Source organism: Stegodyphus dumicola, chromosome 3 (assembly GCF_044657685.1).
Source record: "Stegodyphus dumicola isolate Sdum_Otavi_A_Nest chromosome 3, ASM4465768v1".
Lineage (NCBI taxonomy): Eukaryota > Metazoa > Arthropoda > Arachnida > Araneae > Eresidae > Stegodyphus > Stegodyphus dumicola.
The window spans coordinates 134,592,731-134,609,840 of NC_140770.1; the positions used below are offsets into that span (position 1 = coordinate 134,592,731).

A 17,110-nucleotide genomic window follows, 5' to 3' on the forward strand; every position below is an offset into this window, starting at 1 on the left:
AGCATTTTCTAATACAGGTATTTTGACACAAAATCGGACTTCTCCTGAAATGACATGCCAACGGTTTTTTTCAAATTTCGATTCTACGATTCAAATTATGCCAAACTGCCAAGTTTTGTAAAAATCGCACGAGTAGATTTTTAAAAAATTAGCTCTCAAAATTTTAGCTCTTCAGTGTTAAGTGAATTTGGTATATATTTATTAATATCTCTTTTTTTTATTAAATTTGTTTGATTCTTTCTACATTTCGAAATTTAAGTTCAAATAAAATTCGCCCATTTGTTATGATTTTTTTAACTTGTATTTTTAAATAATGTTTATAAATTTTTTGAAAAACATTTTGAATTATTAATCTATAAAATTTTTACTATCATCTTAAAGCAGACGTATTTCTAAGCATACCTGTAAAAAATTACAGTTTTTTATTCAAAATTTCAGAATATATACGTGAATTTATATATTGGCGTGTTATGAAATTTGGCATATTGAAAGCGATTAAAATATCAAATGTGGTTTAGATACTTTGCTATTTATTAATATCTCTTTTTTTTATTAAACCTACTTGATTTTTCCTTTCATATTTCAAAATTTAGGTTCATTCCAAATAAAATTCGCCTATTTTTTAAGATTTATTTTTAAACTTTGTATTTTAAAATAATTTTTTATAAATTTTCCAAAAGAAAATTTGAATTATAACCTATAAAAGTTTTGCCATCATCTTAAAGTACATGTGTTTCTAAGCATACCTGCAAAAACTTGGAGTTTTTTATCCCGAATTTTCTAAGACATACGTGAATTTACATTTCGGCGCGTTTTGAAATTTGGAGTATTTATTATTAGGCATAATAACGAAAATGTGTTTTCGCATTTTCGTTAATATTGTCGAATTATTTCGTTAGTATCGAAATTGTGTTGTAAAAATTATTCAAAATTATGAACGATGACATTTTTTCCGCTCATTGACAGTCGTGGACAGGTAAAAATTAAGAAATTCGCCAAGTGAATTTCTTAGTCCAAACAGGAAAAAATTCGCCAAGATAAATTTCAAAATTCCTCCATAAATTTCTTACCAAAAATTACAAAATTTAGTATCTAGGCATAATTTGAGTCGTAGGATCGAAATATGGAAAAAAATTGGTATGTTATTTCCGAAAGAGTCCGCTTTTGTGTCAAAATACCTATGTTAGAACAAAGGTATATATAAATCTAATATATATCCTATGTCGCGCTTTCGAGAAATAGAAAACGCAATTTGAATTTCATCAATTGGCCCAGTAGAACGGGAGATATAGAACTGTCCCCCTTTTTTTTTCCCCTTTCTTTCTTTTTTCTTCTTTTCTTTTCTTTTTTTTTTTTCGCAGTGTACAAAAAGTTAGATTTCGGAATTTTTATAATGTTGGTATCTCTAAGTCAAAATATAAATATCTGCGTAACTTAAAACATTTTTGTATTTGGACTATATCTACGGCCAATGGTTGCAAAAATAAGGGGCACGTAAGAAGTTTGTTGACGCGGTATATACAAATCGCCCTATATAAATCCAGCTCTCTATATATAGAGAGAACGAGAGTCCTGGATTCATAGGGCGTTTTTAAATTCGAGTTACTAACGGGTTTTTAATTTTGACTGAATTTTGAGGGAAAATATTAGCTTTCAGTTTAAACACTGATTGGCTGACACTTGGAAAATATAAGGCGTTCGTTTTATGCCAAAAGAAGTTTTTTTTATTTTATTGCAGATCAATAAGAAAATTTTATGGAAAAGAATTAGGTTTAGATTATTTGAATATAGCAAAGCAATCCAGGTCTACCTGTTTTAGGAAAAGGATGCTTTCACGTAGTACGTTCTAAGGGAAGTTGGCTAGTATTCATGTTACACATGGGGAAAGCCACTAAAAACCAATTAATTAATCGTTTGATTGGAATACAACTTAAGTCCTCTCAACATTCAGCAATCTTAATCACATGACCACTGGGGGCTTGAGAAAGTCAACTAATTATTATAGAGAATTTATTATTTATTTTTATTTAGAGCGGTAATAAGATAATTTCTCTGTTCCTCTAAGAACCTTGTTTTAAAACAGACCGTATGCTTTGCTGGAATAGCAGAATAAATAAATAATAGTTTAATTATTTTTTTTATTTACTATGCAATATTTATGTAAAGTTTGTATGTCCTATCATCGCATTTTCTCGAAAATTGATTTAATAGTGTTTTGCATGTTGTCTTCTTTTATCAGATATCTTCTGTTACTGTTTTTTATACAATTATAATTTTCATTATTTTACTCTCTCATTATAACACGAGTTGTATTGAAAAATTAAACCCCTATTACAAAGCCATCTGTATTATTAAAAATAAAGAGAGAAAAAATGAATACAATAAAACAGCACAGAAAGGGAAAACAAGCCATACTAAATTTAGCCCCAAAAAGTACTATGTGTTTCAAACAGTTTAATTTAGAGAATGAAGTCATTCGGTCCCGTGGATTGAATTAATAATCAAAACAAAAATGAATACGGTGTAAATAACGGAAGCATTAACATCTTAATATAATTAGAAATGAAGAAATTAAGAACTATTAAAGAAAAATTATCATTAAAGAATAATATTTAGATAGGAGTCAGCACAGAACAGAAGATTAATGGGTGAATATTTCATTTATTTCTATGATTGAGGAATTTACTCTTAACTGATGATTACAGTATTTAAAAACTCTGGATTAAGTACGATTAAATTACGTATTTGGCTGGAGATAAGAAACTACCAAATACTATGACATCATCTGCTATCAGATATGTTATCCCAGACATTTTTCTTTTCATTTTTTTTTTATAATACCCGAAGACAATTTTGATTAACTCTAATGGTTTGAGATAATCATTTTTCAATTGTTCTGCAATCAGCAAACTTAAAATTGTTTTAGGCCGGAACTATTTAATCCTCTAGTACATCAGAAGTCCACCGTATTTGCATAGGAGATAAAATTATGCACTCTTGATTTAATATTAAAGTTTAAAAGCATATCTTATGTATTTTACTTAATGAATTATAAAAATGTGAAGACAAAATGCAATATATAATTAAATAAAAAAAGATAACATGTAATAAATAATTAAGTAAAAAGGAAAAGGGCAAAATGCAATAAATAATTAAGTAAAAAGAAAAAGGACAAAATGCAATAAATAATTAAGTAAAAAGAAAAAGGACAAAATGCAATAAATAATTAAGTAAAGAGAAAAAGGGCAAAAAATAATATGCTAAAGTAAATACATATTTATATTAGATGTATGAACCAAAAGCATACCATATATGTATGCGTCCTAAGATTTAATTTTAAAGAAATCTGTCCAAAATTTTGAGCTACGTTTTAGCTATTGATTTTTTAATAGGATTTATTTGTTTGAAAATGACACTCTCGGTACAATGCAAATTTTAATCTTAACAGCGTTTCTTCTCAGGCAACTACCCTTGTTCTCAGCTTCTTAATGCTGAAAAAATATCTTTGATTGTAATATGATTTATTATATTGCTAAGTGAGTCATATCAGGATAGAGCTATCAATTTCAGTTTTAAGAAGCACCTGCGTATTATCGAAAATCACGATAAATTAATTCACTTTGTAGATGAACAATGTTGCATTACTTCTAAGGTTTCACAGTGTAGATTTTTTTTACTCTGTCAGAACATTTTTATACTCTTTTCCGGAGACAGGAATACTTAGGAATCATTTGCGTCATCGCTGGGATTTGAATCAGGGATTTTCCTAATTACTACTGAACATGCTAACGGCTTACACCCAAATAGTTCACGAGGAAAAATGTGATAATTTGAAACATTCTGCTTCACTTGAACAGCAACTAGGGAGAGATGCGGCACTCAGTTGACCAAATATACGCGCGACATTTTATAACCCATATTTCACTTCGAGAGCAAACGTAGAGGATTTTTACATTTTTGTTTCGAAGAAAGAAAAATCTGAGAAATTAATTATGATTTCTCGGGGATTAGAAAACACGCATCTTTTAATTGCGTTGCTGGCTGAACATGCTAACTTGTTGAATTACAAGAACACGCATGCGATAAGATCTTGTAGATACATTAGATTATTTCAAAGATGTGAAAAATGAGCAATGTCCTCGCCGGGACTTGAAACACGGACCTCTCGAATAGAGCTCTCGAGCGTGCTGACCACTAAACCACGAAGGCATGCTAAGAAGGCGGGAGAAATATCTTATATACTTCCGCTTTTAAAGGGCGACTGGGATTTTAGGGGACCTAGTCCCCTAAAATATATGGATATTTTAGGATATATGGATATTATATAAAATATATGGATATTTTAGGATTTATATATGGATATTTTAGGGATTTTAGGGGACCTAGAAAAAAAAAATCCTAAAGGATTTTTTTTTTTCCTGGTGAAATCCTGATGGTGAAGAATCATCATTCCCCACTTTTTAGTTCGGGCGCCACTGTAGAGACATTAAATTATTTCGAAGCAGAGGATGTGAAAAATGACCAATGCCCTCGCCGGGACTCGAAGCAAGGGACCTCTCGTATACGTGTCGAGCGTGCTGACCACTACACCACAAAGGCACGCTAAGAAGGCGGGAGAAATACCTTATAACCTAATATACCCCAAATTATCATACTAACTGCTAAAATAAACCCATTTCCCTTTTTTAATTTGCACGGATAATTTTGAAACTACTCAAAACCACATCCAAAATAAATAAACAAGTGCACAAATTGCGATCATAACATACCATAGACGCTTTCATATTGGCAAAAGAAGAAAGTGCGAAAAATCCCAAAACTCTACAAATACGTTAGAGCACTGCAAACTCTGCTAATGAATTCTATTCGGTCGAAGCTATCTCTTTATATACCTCCAAGTCACTCTATGATAATACCCATTCCGTAGAAAGTATCCAACCCAAATACAAAAAACAAGCTTTGGCTGACAAAAGATCGGTGGAAAAACATTTGAAAAGATACAAATTAAGGAGTTACAGCAATCAGGTTCAGCTTGGTCTGAAACCAAGGTCGTGGAGTTTTACATTTTGATATGCTTAACAACTGCAGTCCCTCTTTTGTCAGCACAGTTACCTTTTAACGCTGGTATTATTCATTTTTCTTTCGCGTTCTTTTCCTGTAGTATTTGCTTTCTATACAAAATGTGCTGGAAACAAAAGGCAGCGAGAGGTAAAAAAAACTTCGCAACGGAAATACGAGTAGTTAAAATCTAAAATGATGGTCACGTAGAATATTTTGCTGTTGTTTGCTAAATTACTTTTATGTTCTCTTGGATGTCGGGGGAGTTTGTGCCATGTTAATGCCGTTGGTTTTTGTTGGCTTGATTTCGATGAAAGAATGTTGGTTGTTTTAGGTTGGATGTTTAAGGAAATTAGAACGCATAGTCAAATTTACATTCGAAAGCAGTTACCAATACGTAACATTTCGATCGGGTCATGCAGAACTGAGTTTAAGAATTAGGTGCTTTAGAATAAGGTTATTTAATTTAATCCGGCGAGATACATATTTATTTCGTATATTGAAAACTTGCGCAAGGAAAGAAAGAATTAAATTATCCCTTATACTGCGAATTAATCACTTTATATATGGATATTACGGATTACTTATTGCCGATATTAAGGGTGTTATTATTACTTTTTGGATATTACGCTTATGTTGTTTAAAATTACTGTAAATAACGGAGTTTTGGAACTATGCATGTAGTAATACAATAAATCAAATTATCTCGAAGAAGAGAAAAGTACATTCAAAAGAGGCGGAGAATGAGATCGGGGTAGTGTGTAATAAAACTGCAAGACAAAGAAAAATGTTTTTCTTCAACAAGGCATAGAAAGCCATGACCAGGTAGGGGGTAGTAGGTAAAAACTAAAAATGCATATTCCAAAATCGTGAAAATATCCAAGATCGTACGTTGAAATTCACAAAAATATATGGACTGCTGAAAATTTCGGAAAATTTATTTAGTTTAGTATATAAATCATGTACATGATTTACATTTATATACCTACTATCGACGTGCTTTAGAAAAAGTTTTTCATATATTATATCCAAGGAACAGATATTCATTTAAACCTATAAGTTATTAAAAGTTATATATATATATATATATATAACTTTTAATTATACATATATATATTGGTCTTTGTGAAACATTAGTTCTAAATTTCATACTTTATGTCTTTAATGATAATTTTCAGCAGCTTACAGCGAGAAAATACTAGGCATTTTTATATTTTGTTTTTAAAAAAATTGTTTTGTAATTATATATATATATATCTACCGTTCAATGAACTATAATTATATATATATGTAATGTTTTCAGTTATTCCATCACATCGTGGGCGAATGGTGAGGCTATTCCATTACACGTTCTGGCAGATGGTTGACGAAGCTGGGATGATTGAAGTACGGAGAAAAATGACGACTCAGGACTTTTCACTTTTAGCAGCAAGCATATCTTTATTTTAATTTATAGCAGATGACTTTTTCCAGATGAAGTTAATCAAATAACTTATTCAGTAATTGAACTATTAGATACGACTGACTTTAAACTTTAATACGTCATAACGTTCTAACAAAGAAAGAGGAGCATAGCGGAAGCGTTAGCAGGACGAAGGCGAGAAGGCATCTGTTTAGGAGACCTTATGACGCAGCATTTATATGAAAGGTTATGTAACAAAGTAGCTTCTAGAAAAATGTAGAAAAACTTATGACGCAGCATTTATATGAGGAGGTTATGTAATGGGTGCGAATGTTCTAGAAGGTACTGGCTTAGGGGAAGATCCTGAATTGCAGAAAATTAATTAAAGGTTGCTGGTTCGCAAAGAGCATAGCCATCGTATTTTTTTTTTATATTTTACACATATATATATATATATTATAGTTCAGTATAGTTCATTGAACGGAAATTGTTTTGTTCCCCTTGAAAAGTCAACTAATTTCCGATCAATGGCAATGAGTACTTGCATTTAATTTAATTACTTGCTTTTAATTTATTTCTTTTTACAACTGAAATTTTGTTATTCATGATTTAATTCAAGTCCCCGTTAAACATTTTTAACAATTTACATTCAAGTTACTTTAAAACAATTTTCGAAATTGAACTTACTGACTATGGATTCACTCTTTTAAGATAATTCTACTAAAATTAATCTTAGGAGATAATATAATCAATATTTCTTTAGTAAATATATATATATATATATGTACGAACTAAGAATTTTCTTTTTATATATATATATATATATATATATATAAAAGAAAATTCCTAGTTCGTACGCTAAAAGTTGCTTTTTTGACCACATAGGTCTTTCATAGTTTGTTCTCTTTTCCTTATATAATAAATATATGTAATAATAAAATCACAAGAAAAAGGAAAAGACAGAACACTGTAGATGCGTGATTAGATCCATATTGAAGAAGAATTTTGATTGCGTAGTATTTAAAGAACTTGGCAGTCGAGGCAGTTTTAATTCCATTTTTATTTCCAGTTGATATTTGTGGCCACAATCACTTGGCACTCTAGTCGTGCCTTTCCACAGAAGATTTACATTTTTGATATTTTTGAGATAGAAAGCAAGCCAGCGAAATTACATCTTAGCACAGCACAGAGCAAAAGCTGAAGTGCGTAGTTATGAAAGATGGAGGCACGCGAAGAGAAAAGTTTTGGTTTACAATTCGGTGATTGGTCGAGAGGGATCTGCATTATGGGTTAAGTAAGATCGCATGATTAATTTGAATGACGCAATTTAGACTTAAGCGCTATTTTTAGGACAGATAGAGGAAGTTCTCAAATGAAATAGAAAATAATGGAAGTTATAGTGAATTAAGTTTAGAAGTTTGCTTTCATATTTTTTATCTTACATATATATATAGCTCCTTTTCTAAATTCTCTATAGTCTTTCCCATTTCTTGAATTTTTTTATACTTATAAAATTGGATTGAAATGCGTTATTTCTTTCGAAAGAAGTACCTAAGAATAGTTAAAAAGTTCACTGTTAAATATACCTTTTAAATAATTTCTTCATTTTGATGCAAGCATGTTTTATTCAAGTATCCACAATCCCATTTACTGCCAACTTTTACTTTTATTTTATAGGGGGAACGGAGCTTTATAATCCTGCTTTAACTCTTAGTACCTTCCTTAAAGTTGTTGCTTATTCGTTCCATACAATAAATAAAGTTTAAAATTAAAATTACAAAACAAAATTCAAAATAATTGGGTATTTTTTCCTTAAATAAATTTTACGTTATTTCAAATAATGTTTAAATTAGTTAATTTCTAACAATATATTAAAAAACAAAATGGCATTTTTGATGCCTTTTATCACATAAAACTTTTACCTAGATTTCACAGCTGCTTTAAATAATATTTGTTGAAAATTTAATAAAATTAGTAAAAGCTAAAATGCACATTAGACAATAACAATTAACACTGCTAGCAGTTTCTAACTGGTGAAAGTTGGCCTTTATTCGCTCTGATTTAAAACGAAGAAGGGAAATTGCAAATATGTAAAGTGATGGATCAACTGAGGGTATTTTAGAGCATTCCAAACCCGTAAGTCTTTTATGCTATATCAGGCGTCGGCAATCTATGGCACGTGTGCCAGATTTGGCACGGGGTACAGTTTTCAGTGGCACTCTACACCACTCTTCAAAATTATCAGGCAAAGATAAATCGCCCTGTCTATCCTCTCAGTGCTGTCAGGAGAGTTTAATTGTCATAATTTCATCGCAGCGCTTAATTTTTGTAAAGAACACTGTTGTTAAAATGGTTAATTTCATAGTGTTTCGTTCTTCATTGGTACACAGGCAATTTAAATCAATTTTAGAAGAAATGAGAAGCGAATATGTGGATCTTCCTTTATACAGCCATGTTTATTGGCTTGCATAAGTTTGTGTCATGCATGGAACAATTAAAGTTTTTCTTTATGAGAAGAATCAACATTTTCCCGACATGAAAGATAAATGTGTCTTAATTAATGAAAGATAAAGAATAGTTATGCAAACTGATGTTTCTGACTGATATAACTAAACACTTTAGTGAACTAAGGATTACAAGGAAAGGGTTAAGCAATGCTTGAAATTTTTCAATATTGGAAATACTTTGCTACAAAATTAAATACGATTTTCCGTTTCTAAAAATACCTTCCAAATGTAAAGCACTTGCAGATACATCGAGCTTAGATAAAAATGAACTACAAACTCATGCTGAAGTACTTAAGGAGGAATTTTTCAAATAATGCAAAGATTCTGAAGCTTGCATGCCTACATTTTCCTTCCTAATGAAACCAGGTTTCGTAGACCATCAATAATACCATCCGATTTGTCAATTTTTGCAGAAGTTGATAGTTTTGAAATCGAACTTATTGAACTAACATCTTCAGAATTATGGAAAGCAAAACTTATGGAATTACGAAAAAAATCTGGAAGATAGTTCTAATGATAAATCGACAGCTATTTTAAATTGCTGAATATCAGTGTCGGACAGATTTAATTGAAGAAAATTGCATGTGCTCTGCTTTCAGCTTTTGGTTTTACATATCTATGTGAAAAATCTTTTCTTAGATGAAAAAGAAGTTGTTTAGCAACTGAATGTTCAGAATCATGTGTCGATTTGAAAGTCACACATTATACACCTGATATTGCGATATTAAGTAGTGCGGTACAAGGATAAGTTTCACATTAAAACTATTATTTTTTATTTAACTATATTGAAGGACTACTTATATTTTATGTTGTTTATTTATTATTTTAATAAATATGTTTAAAAGATACATAATACATGTATAATTTTAATTTTTTATTTATGTTGAAGGAATAGTTATATTTTATGTTTTTAATTTTTATGCTAAGAAATATCTTTAAATGATGCATAGTTAATACATAATAAAATTCTAAATCTGTATTCTTGTCCTCTATTTCCTAACTCTGAATGCATTGCCACGGGAATCGAATTGTTTCAAATATTTTCTACTGCGTGGCATTCTGAATCATACTGGTAGAATGGGCTGGCACACCACAGCTACAAGGCTGCCGACCCCTGTGCTATATCATCAAATCATTTTTATAAAAAAATCATGGGTACGAGAAAAGTTATGTTCCTAAGTTGTGTTAATGCTATGTTCATCTACATCAGTTAGAATCATGATAGTAAAAATGGAAGCTCGCGACGGAATATCGCACTTGAAAAGTCAACGCTCAAATCCACGCCTCATCGCCTGAAATATGAAAATCGCTTAATTTGTAAAGGGACATTACGGAATTTACTTGATCAAAATCAGAAAGTAAAAAGAGAACTGGATCTTTGTTTCTAAAATCTGTGATATTAAATTTCAGTAAAATTAAAACAGAATCTTAATATGAAAAGAAGAGCAAAGGGAAAAGTATTCAAGTGCTATTTGCAGAAAATTTATGTATCAGTTTCCTGACAGCGTTAGAGAGTTCAGATAGTTCACATTTATGATTTTGTAAAACGATTTGCTTGTATTATTAGCAATTTTGTTAAGCACAGTTTCTGATTGAGAAAAATGTAAAAGGAATTAAGGCATCTTTCTCAAGCGTTCTTCGTGCAAAATCGGCACATAGATCCATCAATCCAAAATCTCGATTTCAAGTTTGAGAAAGGGCGCTGGACGCTATCCTGTTTCTCTGCTACAACCTCATCCTGTTTCTCAGCATTCACCCCCCCCTCTATAACTGGTACTCAAACTAAAAATGCTAGGTGATAGTTAATAACTGAAATATAATTGGTTGATTAGGAGTTTTTCGGCCTCCTTTTCACTGATCTTAAAAAGTAGGAATATAAGGAATTAGAGCCAGTTCTTTTATGTGCTGATATGATGTATCAGTTCGGTAATTCAAGAGTACCGAAATTCGAATCTAGGTAAAAGCATGATTTGAAAATTCAGTTCAAAGATCCTGGATTATAGTTTCAGAAATGTTTATTTTCCTATGATATTTCACTTCATAGCTGTTTTTCTTATCTACTAATTACTTGAATTGATTCCTCCAAAAAAGGAAACTAAATAATACACAGGAATTTCTAAGGAAAACGTTGTAAGGATACTTATATTTGAGAAAGATTTTGAGTATAAAAAGCCCCGAAGTTGAAGACCTCCTGACAGGCCCCTAGTCATCGGGATCAAATCTAAAATAAAGGAAAAAGCTAAAACACTACAGGACAAACGAAGAAAACCACAGAAAAAGAAGAGAAAAAGCCAAAAAAGGTTTCTGTGGTTTACACAAAAAGAAATTTCATCTGAAACGCAGAAGTTTATAATTAATCGGTTTAGTATTTAAAAAAGAAAGCGATTTTTAAATGAATTTTAGAAATTATCCCGTTCGTCATTATAAAACTTTGATTGAATGAAAATAGTAAACAAAATGTCTTGGTGAATTCTTAAGCTTAGTTAAGCTGTCTTAGTTTGTCTTTACTCATAAAAAATATCCTTACGGCTGCTTAAAATTTTATTCCGGTATATTGATTAATACAGAATTATTATGTTAAAACTTTCAGAACACTTTTTCAGCGCTTCTGTTCAAATATCATAGAGTACCCGATATTTGTAAGCTTCGAATAACTGGATTGCCGGCGTTCACAAGTAATTACCTTAATGCAAGTATTTATCTTAAATAAGGTTTTGTTTTATTGCATTTTCTTAGATTTAAAAGGATATAATAAAAGAATAAATAGCTTTTATTTTCGAAAAAAAAAATATAAGCGATTCGATGAAATTAAGCAATTAAATTATTTTTTTATTTGACTAAAGCAAAACACATAAGCTATTTTTATACCAATTAAACAAATTTTCACTCATGCTAAATTATAAAGTTGTTTTATAAATTATTGCTTCTTTATGAAAAAGGTTTAACGTCTCACGTTTTTACTTCCTTATACGGCCCACCAGCGGACGAGCGGTAAAGTCGCTGAACACTGGTAGTTCGGTCCGAGGTTCGAATTCCGCGAACGGGCTGGCTGCATGGGCGTTTTCGTGGTTTTCCCCATGTGTAAAGTGTATACGAGCCAGTTTGCCTTAGAAAGTCCTCCACGAAGGCATCCCTTCCCTTAGGCAGATAGCCCTCGAGGCTTTGCCATAATCACACACACACATACTTCCTTATACGAAGTAAAAAGCAAGTATTATAATGATGAAAAATTTCGGGTACCATATTTTAACAAAAATATCCATTTTGACAGCTATCGAATGCAATTTAAAGATGTTTTTGATTGACATCTGTACGTAAGCACAGAACAAAGGACTCTTTTCCCCAATACGAATTATAAAACTGATTTAAAATGGATTCAGAAAAGATTTTTTTTTCGTGGCGTCTGTACATACGTACATAATTATCTCGCATAACTCAAAAAAGAGTAGCCTCATAATGTTGAAATTTTGTATATAGGACTGCTATAACATATAGATGTGCATTTCCTATTTTGGTTGTAATCGGCAGCACTAAAAGTATATATATATATATATATCCACTCTATTACTCGGCTCAGTGATTTCAGTTTCTTTATTTTTATACGCTTGTAAATTGTTCATTTTTTGCTTTAAAACTGATTAAATGATGCTGTTCTTATCTTGCGGTTAAACTTTTTAAGCCTTTAGTTAATCTGCATGCAATATTTGTAGAATTATCAACAAATTAAAAGTTGTTTGAGTGCGGCTAAGCCTAATTGTTTTATTACCATAGCAGCCATATTTGTTTACAGTTGAAACATAGCAGAATAGTGAATTAATTTTTTCTGCAACTTCGGTGTCTTTTTGCTAAGTGGGACTAAAAGGAAACTTTTAGTTTTGAGCACCGAAAAATCTGCCTTCTTGCCTGCTGGCTGAATTGCTTAATTTTGTGTAAACTGTAATTTTAATTGTAAAAATCTTTTTTAATTGTTTTAACTATATTTGGTGTTTTATGTTTTATGTTATTTGGTTTATATTTGGTGTTATGTTTTTCTATATCTTTCAAGTTTAATGAAAATATTTTGGGTTTTTACGTATTTTCGACTTGCCGCGAAGTGAGAACTGAATTAAATGAATGAGAAATACATCTCTAAAGAACTTCGAGGAAATAAGTTTAAATGAAATGCAGGAAAAGATGCGTATAATTTAATATTCCTTTCAAGGAAGTCAAGCGGTATTAACTTCAACGTTTTTAGGTTTTAATCTTTTAAATCAACAACAACTAAAGAAGATAAATAAATAAAAAGCGTTTCGATCAGTCTGCTACAGTTTAAATTAAGTTTGCAACAAGTTAAAAACCCTTTAATTTGTTGTAAACTTTATTTAATTTAAACTAAATTAACAGCAAGTTCTAAAACAATAATACACAATTCAGATAATTGAGTTTCCGAATATCTAGAGTTTGGATAATTAAAGTTTAATTGTAATTTAGCGGCCCTGTAATATGGAACTTGTCACTTAATAACATAGAATAAATTAGCTACTTTGACAGTCGAAGACCATGGTAACAGTACTTTAATTCATTGCATTAGAAAAGACTGTTATGAAAAGGAGAGTCATTCTTCCAATCCTCTTTTGGAACTTCCTCTTTTAAATCAAAACAACCGGAGACATTAAGAAAAAGGTAACTCACGAAGCTTTTGCTAAAGCCGTCCCTTCCTTTAGCTTTTCACTACGCATTTCTTTAGCCATTCTCTGAGTTTCACAAATAATCACCGCTTAACATTAGAGTTTTCACCTTGTTAAAAAACTCAGGGTCATTTATTTTAGAAGCAGGCGAGGTATTCTTAAAAGTGGTCAATGACAGTCACAGAGGTCAAAGAGAACCTTTTTCGACTTTTGAATATGGAATGAAGTGCAGTATCATCGGGCACTTCATCAAAGATTTTATCTAGCCTTAAGGCTGCATGATTCGAGAAAACTCAATTTAGAATTGCTTAAATTATATTCAAAATGAGGATAAAATGTCAATGACGAAATTGACTAAAAATGTTTTATTTTATAATATTAATATATCTCAAAACTGCAGCTCTAATTATACCGACTAGATGTACGGATATTTCTTGGTTTGACAAAATTCCCATTGCGCCATTTTCTTTTTATGGAAGCGTAATTCAAAAAGTATACTTGAGGGAAAAAAGTATATTACGTTTCCCTACTAAAAAATATACGCATATTGTTTTAAGCATGTTGCCTGGGATACATTATCACCACTTGTTTAAATAGAAAGATGACTTTTTTTTCTGAAAAGAGTTGAAAAAAAATTTATGTTAGCTTGTTTTAGTTTTATGTAGTAATTACAGTTCCTATGTTTATGACATATGTAGGGGATTCTTTAACTGTCTATAAAGAATTTAACACAGAAATTGCATGAATCCAACTAAACTATCATATTTAAAATATTTCACACCTCATTAAAAGAGAAAAAAAGTCGAAAATTATATTCTCAGAAATTATCTCAGAAAAGAAAATAGTGGGTTCCTATCCATGGGTTATCTCTAAATGGCAACTTTCTTGTATAACATTTGCAGTGTTTTCCCGGGAAAAATAAATATTATGGAATACATAGTTTGTATCTTCCCGGTTTAATGAGGATTTCTATGTGGTTTAATCAACTAAATGGGATTTGTGGTCTCTTTAGTTGATATATGGATCATAATTTCCCAGTATACTTTATTTCGCTCATTAGTGGGTAGGAGTGTTACTAGTCCGAGAGGCAGTACAGGGAAGCAAGTGAGCACTAAAAAATGACAACTTTTGGTTATAGTAAAGCTTTGTTTATCCGACAATCGATAATCTTTAATAATCGTTAAAATGTTGCTTACGATTTTGATAAAACTAAGAAAATAAAGTAGAGGTATGGTGACCGAAATTTTTCGAAATATTCCTCTAGTATTGCATAAGTTAGTTTCTAGATCTGTAAGACATATCTCACTATCACCATTATCGTAATCCCATGTCCCAACTTCTCTCAGCCTCTTTAGGTCTACCAGCGGCCGAGCGATAAAGTCGCTGAACACTGGTAGTTCGGTCTGAGGTTTGAATACCGTGAACGGGCTGGATGGATGGACGTTTTCGTGGTTTTCCCTATGTGTAGCGTGTATACGAGGTAGTTTCCCTTAGACAGTCCTCCACGAAGTATCATTCACCTTAGGCAGATAATCCTCGAGGCTTTGCCATAATTAAATAAACAAACAAACGAACAAACTCTCCGCCTCTTTTTTACCGAACTTATTTCGTTTTTTCAGTCTGTTTCAGATTTTGGACCTGGGCAAGAAAACATGTTTGTGAATTATATATTTTCCGAAAATATGTTTTGTAGTTGCGGGGGAAAAAAGCAATTACCAGTACAATTAAAACAAGTTAAGAACTATTATATTCTATTTTTTGTCTATGATAAGAATGCTATGTAATATCCAAATAAAACATTTGTGCTTGAAAATAACTATCTGTTTACTTAAAATAAGTAATGCAATGTTCGAGGGAAAAATGCATTAGTTGAAATAGTAAAAGTTAAAATCTTTCTCCCAGTCAAGGTGGATAATCTAGAATCTATTGTTTTATTATATTAAAACGAATTTAAGACCTAGAGATTGTTTGAAATGAACCAAGAGTTATCAGCGCAAGTGCAAAATCAATTAAATGCATATTTAACTCATATATAAGAAACCTTTTAGCAAATTAAAAGTCATCGTGATCTTAAGCTTTGTATTCATTGGACAGAACCTCGTAATACCAAACCAAGAATGCTGGCTTTGTTTGTAGACAATATGAAGACATTTTTCCACAACAGGAAATCTGCATGTTTGGTTTTACGATATTCATCGCCGAAAACAATGATTCGCAGAAATAAATGGAAGCGAAAATTGTTTTCCGCTTCCATTTATGAGTTGTACATTTTTAAGAAATTTTTTCCGCCAAATAAATTTGAGGTTTAAAGCAAGGTTTCAGCACAATTTCATTTTGAAGATGATAATGTTTCCAGATCCATTTTCCCCTCGTTTCATGAGGTGTTTAATTATGATTTTGATACTGATTATGATTTTGATACTTAGTATTACACAAGCGAAAATTATATCCATGGAAATATGAAAGTTTCGCCCAGTGCCATCTCACACGAATAAGTAGCTTGCAGTATCATAGTTGTTGAATGTTTGTCCAAACAATTATTGAACAATAAGTGCATTGTGACAAAGAGCATTAGCGTAGTGCAGAATGCATGAATATCTTCCTACAGTTTAGTTTGTTTTCTATGAAATGCTTTATGCAAAGTCCGCAAAAAATATTCAAATAATTCTTTGCTAAACGTTTGACCATCTGGTGAAAATTCATGATGAACAGCACCACGACAGTCGAAGAAAATAATCAGTTTTGGTTTATAGTCGCCGTATTTTAAACGTGGTCTTTTTGGTCTAGTTTCTCTTTTTAAGAGCCATTCACTCGATTGTTGAGAGATTTCTGTATAGAAAGCATAGACCCATATTCATCATTGGTAACAATGCGTTTAAGAAAGATTTGCCTTGAGAAAGCGTCTCCTGGGACACTTGAAGTTGTTCCTGTTTTTGCAAAAAGTTCAACGTTTTCTGGAACAGCTCGAGAAGCGACGTCACATGTCTCAAATGATTTATCGAAATTGCTTAATAGGATTTAAGTATTGTAGGAACATGTGCGATAATACCTTTAATTATTAAACGAAGATCACCAAGTACCAAATCTCTGTCTTGAACCTTTGCTATCATTTGGAAGATAGGTAGTGGCTATTAGAGAAGGTTAATTGCAAGCCTGAACCAAGGATATGGTTTTAGATATATCTAAGGCTTAAGTCCCTATGACATATGCTTCCGCTACGCGGGACGGGACGCCGAAAGAGACGTTTCTCAGAAACCCGCACATTTCCACGACACCTATGTAGCTAGGTTAGCATTTCTACTTACTAAACAAACTTGAACGCCAAACAGTAATCGATTAGCGCTCAGATTTAGGAATCGCCCCCCTTGCTACCAGAATCTCGTTTCTCAGAAAAGTCCTGTCTAGCGGGGATCGTCGCTAGACGTGATAACCCTTTTAGGTGTATGTATGTTGGATTGCCCTATTCTTGCAGTATA

At 31.6% G+C, this 17,110-nt stretch overlaps 1 long non-coding RNA gene across 4 annotated transcripts in view; it reads right to left on the minus strand.

Moving 5' to 3' along the window:
- Positions 1–17,110, minus strand: part of LOC118203648 (uncharacterized) — a 266,369-nt gene that overhangs the window by 13,754 nt on the left and 235,505 nt on the right. Inside the window, exon 1 of one of the 4 annotated variants that reach the window (XR_004760610.2) lies at positions 4,770–4,907. The exons of the other annotated variants lie outside the window; for them this stretch is intronic. This is a non-coding gene — a long non-coding RNA (uncharacterized LOC118203648). Of the gene's footprint in view, positions 1–4,769; positions 4,908–17,110 lie in introns of those variants that run through there. 4 annotated transcript variants of the gene reach the window in all.